At 43.2% G+C, this 12,297-nt stretch overlaps 1 protein-coding gene across 1 annotated transcript in view; it reads right to left on the reverse strand.

The window, feature by feature from the left end:
- Flt3 (fms related tyrosine kinase 3) overlaps positions 1 to 12,297 on the reverse strand; it is a 66,366-nt gene that overhangs the window by 49,274 nt on the left and 4,795 nt on the right. The window lies entirely within an intron of this gene.

Genomic DNA, 12,297 nt, shown 5'->3' on the forward strand with positions numbered 1-12,297 from the left:
CTTCTCCTTCTCCTTCTCCTTCTCCTTCTCCTTCTCCTTCTCCTTCTGTTGGAGAGCACATCAAAGACCTCAGAAATGCATACTAGGCGAATACTCTAGCCATACTCTACCAATAAGTACTTTCCAGTCAGGTACATCCACCCCTAAGCTCTAAAGTTTAGGTATTTTTAGAGCCTTTTGGAGGTACTTGCTTATTTATTTTTTATTAATTTTCAACTAGCACACACAGCAATGTGTTTCATTATGATATTCTTATGTTGACCTTTATTTAAGCTTCTTGGTTAAATAAATACAAATATCTCAGTGGGCATGGTGATATTTTGACAAAAACACGCTCTATACAAAGACCACCATAATCAAATTTACTCACTGACCCAGTGGCTCATACACTGCCCTAAGCAGTAAGGGACTGCTCAAGATTATACTTACTGGCCCTTGAGTGATGGATCTGACAGAGGCAGGAAGTAAATGTATGTGCCCAGGCATTTCTGTCCCCTGGGCAGAGTCTCTGGGATATTTGTTCCTTTCTCATCACACTTTCTAGTACTTTTACTCTCCACTCTTTTAAAAATGTGATTTGTTGCCGGGCAGTGGTGGTGCACGCCTTTATTCCCAGCACTTGGGAGGCAGAGGCAGGTGGATTTCTGAGTTCGAGGCCAGCCTGGTCTACAGAGTGAGTTCCAGGACAGCCAGGGCTACACAGAGAAACCCTGTCTCGAAAAACAACAACAACAAAAAATGTGATTTGTGCCAGGTGTGGTAAGGCATGTCTTTAAGGTTTGTTTATTTATTTATTTATTTATTTATTTATTTATTTATACATATGAGTACACTGTTGCTCTCTTCCGACACACCAGAAGAGGGCATCAGATCCCACCACAGATGGTTGTGAGCCACCATATGGTAGCTAGGAGTTGAACTCAGGACCTCTGGAAGAGCAGTCAGTACTCGAGCTGATGTGTGTCTTTACTCCTAGTGCTCAGGAGGCAGAGACAAGTGGATCTCTGGGAATTTCAACCCAGCCTGGTCTATATAGCATGATCTAGGCCAGCCAAGGCTATATAATGAGACCCTGTCTCAAAAAACAAACCAGCTGGGCAATGGTGGCGCATGCCTTTAATCACAGCACTTGAGAGGCAGAGGCAGATGGATTTCTGAGTTCGAGATCAGCCTGGGCTACACAGAGAAACCCTGTCTCAAAAAACCAAACCAACCAAACAACAATAACAACCATGATTTTATGCTCTAATTTACTTAAATTGAATACATTAGAGCATTTAACTTAGGAAATGGGTATAATGTATAATGTATTTAGTTAAAGCTATACCTGCACAGCACCCCAACACACACACTCAAATTATTGTGAGCTTTCCTTTTATCCTCTCAAGTTTCCTGTTTCAAACAGGTGTTGTCCTCAGATATGCCCAGCCACACATGGGGTTCCAGCTGTGTCACATTCTCAACAACACCTGCTACAACAAGACCATCAGTCTTTCTGTTATTTAAAATTTTATCATTATTGTGTGTGTGCTGGCACATGCATATGCAGAGTGGGGTAAGTCAGGTAGCTGAGCTACTGTGGTACGCGCTTTTAGCCACTGAGTCATCTTCTGCCTAAAAGACTTTTCCTCTTCACAGGGCATACTACCGTAGGATAGAGAGAGTCTCCTCTCACTGTGTGTTGTTTGTTTGTTTGTTTGTTTGTTTGTTTGAGCTGGAGAGACATGGGTAAACAACACACTATAGCTTTAATCACCCAGTTAAATGAGAACATCCGGTATCCTTTCAGATACTTTAAAATAGTCTCTAATTGGTTTTTGTTTGTTTTACTGTGGTGATATACTCTTCAGATAGTTTGACCAAGTCAAGTTCTTTTAGGTGTATTTTGAATTTTAAATGGTTATATGTGTTTGAAACAGATGCACTTTTAGCATCACACTGCATTTGTGTCTTTTGATCTTCGTTTCCTGTTGGCCTTGCTGAGGCGCATCAAGTTTCCTCCTCTTTGATCAACTTTGGTTTTGCTTCTCTTGTTCGCTGGGTTCTAACTCTAGTCATGATTATTTTATTTATTTTACCTATATGGAGCTGAATTTGCTGTTTTCCTTTTGTTCTTCTTTTCTTGTTTTTTTTTGTATTGTTTTGTTTTTATGCATGTGCATGTGTGCACGTGTGCATGTGTGTGTGCACATGCGCACACATGCACTTTTGTTTTCTCTTGTTGTTCTTGTTTGTTTTGTTTGTTTGAGACAGGTTTCTCTGTGTAGCCCTGGCTGTCTGGAACTCCTTCTAAAGACCAGGTGGGCCTTGAACAGGCGAGCCTTGAACTCAGAGATCTGCCTGTCTCTGCCTCCCAAGTGCTGGGATTAAACTCATGCACTATTATGGCTAACTTCCTTCTGTTTCTTTTATTGAATGTGAAACCATTGATTTGAGATCTTTATTCTTTCATAATGGCTCTTGCCTATGATCCTGGCACTGAAAAGGCCAAGCAGGCAGATGATTTCCATGAACTTGAGACTACTCTTTAAGCTACAGAACAAGCCTCTGTCTCAAAACAAACAATCATAGCAATGTAGCCAAAAGCTGTGATTAATATTTAATAAGTAAATGTCTAATAATAATCTAATGTTCTAAATTTGGGGCTCGGGGCATGACTCAGTAAAAGAGGACTTCCCTTGAACATGTGAAGTGCTTGGTTCAATCCCTAACAACAATGACCAATCCACAACAATGACCCAAAACAAACAAACAAACAAACAAACAGAAAACGGCAACAGCTTGGGCTAGAATGGTGGCTCAGTGTAATTCCTGCTCCAGTATGGCTTTAGAGGCATCTCACATGTTACCACATTCATCTCATTTTCCTTGTGTTCAGTTCAAACTACATTTGATTTTCTGTTTTCTTCTGGATCCCTGGACTCTTCAGAACTGGGCTTTGATTTCGCAAATATGTTTCTTTGCTAGCAGTTTCTAATTTAGTACCATTTCTGCCAAATGATACATCTTTTACATCTGGAATCCTTCAAAGTTTGTTGCAGTGTGTTTCATAGCTCAGAGCAGATGCTGTCTCTGTAGGCACATCAGCTGTGTGTGCTTGGGGGAGGGGGTGGAGGGCGTTCAACTGCTGTTATCATGGCAGCTTGGGTGACAGAGTCGATCAAGACTTCTCTTTCCCTCATTGATGGCTTCCTTACAGTGCTAATGACTGACAGAGTGCTTGAACCCTGTGAAGATGATGGTCCATTTGCTGGATTTTCCTTGCACCTCAGCCAGAGTTCTAACACACATTCCCAGACACATGGATGATTAGGATTCTTCTGTTCTTTTTACAAAACAAGCCTTACATTACAAGTGACTGCCCCTGAAATAGATTCTGATGCTGTGAAAGCCCTACTAGATGTTTAGATTAGTGCTAGCATGATTTAAGTAAGTAAGTAAGTAAGTAATTGTTGAGACTGGGCCTCGCTGTAATTAACAGTCCTGAACTCATTATATAGACCAGGTTGGCCTTGAACTCACAGAGGTCCTCCTGCCTTTGCTCCCCAGCCCTGACATTAAAGATGTGTGCCACCACGCCTGGCCATTCGTTCTTTTCTGTTTAGCCTATTACACTCGCATATGTTTTATGCGGCACAAGGTTTGAACTGCTTCTCTTTGAATGAAATCTGACTAACTTTATCTTTTTAACTACTGATTTTTGTTTTTATGTTTTAGTTAAAACTTTATTATAAAGAACTTGAAAATAAAATCATCACACAGCAAAATTACCCTTTTTTGTTGTGATATTGGTGTTAAGTTTATATAAGATTACTGGTGTGATTAAGCTTAAGTCTATCATCCTGTCTTTTGATTTCTACCTGTCCTATTTGCTCCTAATTCCCTTGTCTTCTTTTTCTGCCTCCTTTGGGAATAGCTGTGTGTATGTGCATGTGTGTGTGTGTGTGTTCATGCATACAGAGGCCAAAGATTGACACTGTGTGCATTACTCTGTTATAGTTAATGGTCCAGTGCTGTGAAGGGACACATGACCAAGGCAACTCTTATAAAGGACAACATTTATTTGGGGCTGGCTTACAGATTCAGAGATTCAGTCTGATATAATCATGGTGGGAAACATGGTAGCATACAGGCAGACATAACTGCTGGAGAACCAGCTGAGGGTTCTACAACTTGATCTGAGGCAGAAGAACTGACATACTTAGACCTAGCCTGAGCAGAGGAGACCTCAAAGCCCACCTCCATAGTGACACGCTTCCTCCAACAAGATCATACCTCCTAGTAGTGCCACTCGCTGTGGGCCAAGCATTCAAACACACGTCTATGGGGGCCATTCCTATCCAAACCACCATGTTGGGAGCTGACTCCTAGCCGAAAGTGGCTATCATCTTTACAGCCATCTCGAGCCATATAACCTGACAAGAGACTTGTTTTCAACAGCCTGCAATAGCTGAGCACACTCTGATAAACATCTTGTTACACTGTTTAGTGCCCCCAGCTGCAAGGTGCTCCTGGTATCCATGGCTACAAGGCACGTGACATAGTGCCTTCAGTTGCGCTTGTCCACGAGGGCAAGTCAGGTGGTAAAGGGTATAAATACCCAGGATTTCCTTTCTATAGAGGAGAATATAGGAGAATATAAGAGACTAAAGGAGAATTGAGGAGAATATAGGAGAATAAAGAAGAGACTTGAAGAGACTCGACCAGACTCTGTCCTGTATCCATCTTTTACGTCTTTTGCCCCTCCTCCGTCCCCACTCTCTCTCTTGCTAGACCCCGACCTGTGGACCGGAGCAGCAGAACGCAGAATGGGCCATTACAAAGTATCAGAACCAGCCGTTACAAAAGAAACCACCATTACACCACCACATACTCCATAGCTTACAACCTAATTTTCTGAGACTGGGTCTTACATTGAACCTGAGTTTCTGCTTCAGCAAGGCTGGTCAGCAAGCCACTGGGATCAACCTGTCTCTACATCCCCAGCACCAGGGTCACAGAGGCATGGCCTTTACATAGATTCAGTGGCTCCAAATTCTCAGAATGAAGGTATTTTCCGATCACTTTTCCTGCATGACAACACTTTTCCTGGTGGGATACAGTAAGCACGTCTACTCAGCCCAGATGGGGAGCCCACGACACAGCAAAATCCAGATGCCACCAAAGTCCAGCCTGCTGAACCAGTGAGTTTTATTGGAGTTACAAGAATATGGGTGAGAGGTCACTTACAAGAGCAGAAATGACTCAAAGATTGATGTGTCACCAAAGCCCACCCCAGTATGAATGGCAGCTCACACATCTGGGACTCTGGAGCCCAGTGCACAGCCTGCAGACAGCTCAGCAGGTTGGAGAGCATCCTTTCCAAGTGACTTCATGGGTCTCAGCCTCCTCCAGGCAGCTCTGCTACTTTCTGTTTCTCCCAGGCAGCTAATTGATCATGATCATCTCAAGAGTCATCTTTGTCACTTTTATAGCTTCCTCTAGTAGAGACCTAGTGAGTTTGGTCAGTTTCAGGGTCTTCTTGAAGCTATTTTGAAGTTATTTAATCTCCCTGTTTGAAGAGTTTCCCTGTAGGATGAAATGTTTCCATTTCAGGGGGAAACTGTTACACAACAACTCTGACAAATCATTTGTATCCACAATATACAAAGAACTCTTCAAACCCAACAATAAGAAAGTAACAAAGCAAGGAAATGAGTAAGTGTGGGAATTGCTTCACATCATCAGCCACTTAGGGAAACACAAATCAAAACCACAACATGTTGCTACATCTTTATTAGAATTGGGAGGGGTTGGGAGAAAGCCTGTGACAAAACATAAGACTAGGACCCAAACTGAGAGGAGAACCAGAGACAAAAACAGAAATCTTGACTGCAGCCCATGTAGACAATAGTGTTGAGCAACTGCAATCCCCATGTGCTCTTGGGGCAGATGAAGATGGCACAGCTCAGTTAAGACAATAGTTAAGCATTTACGTAGCCTAAAATCTATTTATACAATACCATGCTTATGTATTTACCCAGGAGAAATTAACACTGTGCTCATGTGAACCACCTGTACTTGAATTTTTACGAAACCATCCATAATCAACAGAAACCAGGAGAAAACTCCAAAAGGCAGTTTAGTAGATAAACGATAGCATATCCACACATTAGAATACTGCTCAGTAACAGAAAGGAAACATACTGATATATAACAGCATGAGGTAATCTCAAAGAATTTATGATAGTCCAGACATGGTGGTGGACAGCTTTAATCCTAGTACTCAGGAGGCAGAGGCAGGTGGATCTCATGAGTTCTAGGACAGCCCGATCAAAACAACAAAAGACCAAAGCCATTATTCTATGTCCGTAAACAAAGCCAAAAGACCACATATTGTATAGTTCTACACACGAACTTTGAAATGAGGGAAATAACAGCAACAGTAAGCGATTATTGATTGCCAGGGTTTGTGTATAGAGAACTGGGGTTTACACTGATCATAAGGGATCTGGGGGTGGGGTGGAGATGCTCTGGGTGTAGATAGTGATGTCAATTGTCTGTTTCTAATAAACTCTGGGAAGCAGACATTTTAAATGGCAAAATTACTATAGCAGTGTGACTCATCCTGTCTGCCCGTAAAGGACTGATGCATAACTCGACATCATCAGTTTGAAGGTTCTTTCTCAAAGAATCCATTCCAAAGCCATAGTAAAAATTCCCAGATTACTGTTGCAAATCCATGGGGAGTCCTGAGGGAGCGTTAAAAATGGTGGGGAGGTTCACAAAATTACATGCTTTGAAAGGAAAAGAATGGCCCTGGGGAAGGTACTTTCAGGGGGATGACGTCAGTCTAAAATCAAAGTCTAGGCTAAGGCAGTTCTCTCTTGAGAAGTCCATGTTTCCCCCTGAATGTTCACACTGTCCACGCTGCCTGACTCGTGCTTAAGCCTCTATTAAAATCTTTTCTTAATAAACCACAATGTTGCTTCACACAAAACCAGAACGAAGTAAATCCAGGTGTGGTAGTGAATGCCTGTAAGCCCTCCTGAGCTTACAGCCCTCAGGAGGCAGAGGCAGGAGAGTTGCCTCAACTCTTGGCAAGTCTGGTCTACATGACTTCAAAGCCAGTGAGCTACAGAGTGAGGCTGGGTCTCAACAAACAAACACAAAACTCAAAGCAAATAAACAAATATCTGCTCTCCAATGCTAGAGCTATGAGATTAGATTATATGAGACAGGAGAATGCCAAGACACCTCATCTCCTTTTCTTTCTTTCTTTTTAAATAATACTAAGAAAAGGTTTAGAATTGTTATGTGTATAAGTGTTTGCCTGAATACGCCACAGGCTGCCTGATACCTGCAGAGTCCGAAAGAGGACATCAGATCCCCTGGAACTGGAGTCACAGCTGGTTGTGAGCTGCCATGAGGGTACTAGGAACCCTCTCCCACCCTCATTTTCCATCCAAAAATTAGCCACACCCTAACATTTTACCATTTTGATTATCCTCAAAGCTCCTCTCAGTTGGGCCTCTGTGTTACTGTTATCACAATTAAAGTCTTGGTTACTATATGACAGTTCAGCTCGTCACTCTCCATCCTCCACAAAAAACCTCCAAAACTCTCGGCAGGGTTCTTGTCAGGTTTGGACTCACAGATCCCTTTAAAAATCATGAAAGTAATGAATGCTTTCTCTTAAAAGTAAATAAATAAAACAGTGTACTTGGGTGACAGAGAAAGAGAGGAAAGGGGAGCGGGAGGGGAAAGGGGAGGGGGAGGGAGAGGGAGAGGGAGAATGATATAACAGATTTCCTGAAACCAGTCAGAGGTTTTTGGTCTCCATGATAAAGGCCAAGCTCCAAGTCAGCAAGACGACTCTGTGGGCACTTAGCACCAAGCATGAGAACCCAAGTTTTGATCTCTGGGATCTACATGGTGGAAAGACAGAAACAACTCCCTCAAGTTGTCCTCTGACCTCCATACACATGCCTTGGTGCTCGTGGACATGCAGGTACATGCAACACACACACACACACACACATGTAAACACACACACACTAAATAAGCATTATGAAGGGTAGCCACCGTAATCCTAGAGACCTTAGTCACTGTGCCCCAGCAACCAAGACAGGAATTATGGTTTTCCTCAGGTATGTTACCCTGAACCTTGTTCCTTGCTGGGTCTCCTTCCTACTTGATGGACTGTCCTCACCCTCTGCTTCCCCCCACCACACATCTTCCCAGCATTGTTGGAATGGTCTCCTCTTAGAAGCTTGGCCTTATTTTCTGTCTGCGTTAGAGGCTACACTTCTGTAGATGCTTCTAAAATTACATCACAATTCCAGCTCTGTGTCTGAGCTGGTACCTCAGCTGCCAGCACCTCAGCACTAGTCCTTTGATGACAGTGCTGTGAGGTGATCTGAAGGTGATGTACTATGGTACCTGGGAAGGTGCTAAGGATGGAACTAGGCTCATGTACATGCTAGGCAAGTGCTGTAATACTGAGACACAGCACAGCCCTGGGGAGCATTTAACATGGGTTCTAGGAGTAGACCTTGCTCAAAAGCACTTAGAAGAAGTGAGGGAGGAAGAGAGAAAGAGAGAGGAGGGGAGGAGGAGGAGGGGGAGGGAGGGAGGGAGAGAAGGAGGAAGGGAGGGAGGGAGGGAGAGAGGGCGGGCGGGAGCGAGGGCGGGAGGCCATACACACAGGATTGACTCCAACCCCCCTAAGGGTATTTTCAGACTCTGTCTCTCTTTCCGCAAAGCATATACCTAAATGAGGCACTGCAGATTCATCTGATGAAAGGGCTGTCTCCTGTTCAAAAAGAGGAACTTCAGTGCAAAGCCATCCCCACCACTAAGTTTCCTATTTGCATTTTGAGTCCTGAGATATCTACCTGCATTTTTCCCAAGAGCAGAATAGCACTGGAAAGCCTGACTCTGATCACAGAGGATTTTGTTTTCCAGACAAGATTTCTCTGTATAGCCCTGGCTGCCCTGGAACTGATTCCGTAGATTAGGCTGGCTTTGAACTCATGGAGATTTATCTGCCTCTGCCTCCTGAATGCTGGGACTAAAGGCATGCACTACCACAGCCCAGCAATCACAGAAGATTTTGAAGATGGAATTTGGTGGGTACCTTATAATTAAAACTCAGTATTTGAGAGAAAAAAATGGCAATATCCTGCTCTAGTGTAGTCTATAATTCTACATTATATTATTATATGGAGGATTCTTGGCTCCCAATCAATATAATAATGACAGTAATGAAAAAAAACATGCATACACACATATACACACACATATACATACATACACACATGCACACACATACGCACACACACAAATGCACATACATGCACATGCATATGCACACACACACACATTTTACTGTTTAAACAACCCCCCAAAATACCAATAGTTCCTCTTTGGGGATCTTATGCAATTCCTCTAGCCGCAAAAGAACATTGTGTGTGTACTTTACATTATTTTTACATTTCCTTCACATGTGTTGGTATCCAAAGAACAAAATGCTATGAGTCAACTTAACAACCATCCGTGACTTCTACAACAGCTTGCTTTCAGTGTTATTTCCATACCACTGAGGAGACAGCCACTGGAGAAACTAACCAAGGCTCAAGGCTCACAAGAAAAACTTTTGACCTTGTAACCATAGCTAAAGCTTCCTTAGAAGCCACAATGAGGGAAAAAGTCTAAAGATCGACAAAGTTGGACAGGCGTGGTAACCTCAACACACTTGGAAGGCTGAGGTAGGAAGAACTCAACCAGGCCAACCATGTTGGTGAGACTCTTTGTCCTAGGAAAAAACCAACTGACTACAACCAACAACGAAAAGAACTCAGACTCTAAATGCTTCTCAGGTAAATCCCTTGAGAATCCTGAGATGATCTGAGTGAATGGTGGGTAGACAGAACAGCAGGACCAAGCTATGCAGTATGTTAAATCAAATTTGTATTCCTAATATCTGCAAGACCCCTTTGTAACTCCTGATGACTGGGTGTGGTGGCACACATGCCTGCAATCCCAAGACTGAGGAGGCAGAGACAAGAGGAGTTGGGACCAGCTTGGGATACCACCTGGAAAAAACCCTTCCTCAAAAAGTCCCAAAGAATCCAGGCAGTGGTGGTGTGTGGTTTTAATCTCCTATTTAAGAGGCAAAGACGGATAGACCTCTGTGAATTTGAGGCCAGCCTAGTCAACATAGCAAGTTCTGAGACAGCCAGGGATATATAGAGAAACCCTGTCTTGAGGGCGGGGGGAAGAAAAGGGGGAAGAAAACAATAAATGCAATATTTTAGTTTGTATGCTAATTGATTTTTTAAGTTGACAAATAAAATTTTCCCATGATTTTTATTTTTGTTTGTTTGTTTGTCAAATTAAAATTTCACCCAGAGCTAGGAATGGTAGCACATGCCTTTATTCCTAGCACTCAAAGGCAGAAAGAGGCAGGTGGATGTCTGTGAATTTGAGGCCAGCCTGATATTACAGAGTGAGCTCCAGGTCAGCCAGGACTGCATAGTGAGACCCTGACTCAAAACCAAACAAAACAATACATGCTAGGAAATACTTACAAGGTATTTTGAGTAGCAAAAGGCAATCTACCTACCTTCCTTCCTTTTCTTTGTCATTTGATGGCAATCACTGACATTGGATGCATATATCATGGTCAGGGGCTCCTGCCACACTCATTTCTGAATATCCTTAGAGAGTGAAGACAGGAGAGGCCCAGTCTGAACTGAAGAGATGGTACGGGGTGGGGGTTCTCAGTGGAGCACAAGCACTCCCTGGTGATAAAATGTAGTCAACACATTTGCTCAAAGAACTATTTAATAAACTTTCTTGCTAGGTACCATGGCTTAAGCTATAGGAGCTTAGGACCAGCCATAGTGAAAAGATCAAATCCAAACAGTCTCCCAGCCAGGCTGCAGAATGTATCCTCACAGTCTTAGCACTTAAGGGGCTGGGCCAGGAGGATCAAGAGTTCAAAGTCATCCTTGGCTATATAAGATTCATATTCTCTCTCTCTCTCTCTCTCTCTCTCTCTCTCTCTCTCTCTCTCTCTCACACACACAAACACACACACACACACATACACACTATTCTAAATTCGACTTTGCATCAGATCATTCATTTTACCTCAACTGAAAGAACGTTGCTTTTTCCACAGGCATTTGGTTTTTTGAGACAGGGTTTCTCTGTGTAGCCCAGGCTGTCCTGGAACTCACTCTGTAGACCAGGCTAGCCTCGAACTCTTGAACTCAGAAATCCGCCTGCCTCTGCCTCCCAAGTGCTGGGATTAAAGGCGTGCGCCACCACCGCCCGGCCTCCACAGGCATTTAATACAATCTATCTATATTTAAAAAGTTTTTACAAGGCAATGCCCTTGGGATTCCTATTCTTTTCCAGTTGAAGCTTCACCAAAGCATGCTGTCTTTACTTCATTTATTGATTTATTTTTTACCTCGTGTGTCCATGTGATGCAGGTATATGTATGGCTCACATCCATGAGGGCAGGCATGTGCAGGTAGCATGCGTTTCTCAAGGTCAGAGGAGAACCTCAGGTATTTTCATCCTCCACCTCGTCTGAGTTAAGGCTTTACTATTATTTGCTGTTGCATAGCCAGCCTAGCTGATCCATGACTTCTAGGGATTCTCCTGTCTCCCTCCCCATCTTCCTGTTTCCCTAATATTAAACACCAAGCTCAAACTTTAAATGGGTTCTGAGGATTCAAACCCATGCTATTTTTAATCTATAGGTATTTAGTGATCAAAATATCTGTCAGTATTACTTTATCTCTTTCCTCATTGTAAAAAAAAAAAAGGGAAAACAACTGCTGGAAAGTTAAACTAACTAAAAGGAAATCTCATGGGCCTGGAGAGAGGGCTCGGTGGTTAAGAGCTCTTCCAGTGTACTGGGGGTTGGTTTCCAGTACCCACATGGTGGCTTACAACCATCTATAACTCCAATCCTAGGGGATTTGACACCCTCTTCTGGCCTCTGTGTGCACTGCACACACATGGTACATATACATGCATGTGGACGGACCTGACTACCTGAGTTTGATCCCTGTGACCCATATAGTGAAGGGGCAGAACTGACTTCTACAAGTTGTCCTCTGACTTCTACCTGCTTACTGTCACACACACACACACACACACACACACACACACACACACAGAGAGAGAGACAGGGAGAGAGAGAGAGAGAGAGAGAGAGAGGGAGAGGGAGAGGGAGAGGGAGAGGGAGAGGGAGGGAGAGGGAGAGAGAGACAGGGAGAGAGAGAGAGACAGGGAGAG

The sequence above is a fragment of the Grammomys surdaster genome, unplaced genomic scaffold (assembly GCF_004785775.1).
Source record: "Grammomys surdaster isolate TR1022 unplaced genomic scaffold, NIH_TR_1.0 362, whole genome shotgun sequence".
NCBI classification, from domain to species: domain Eukaryota; kingdom Metazoa; phylum Chordata; class Mammalia; order Rodentia; family Muridae; genus Grammomys; species Grammomys surdaster.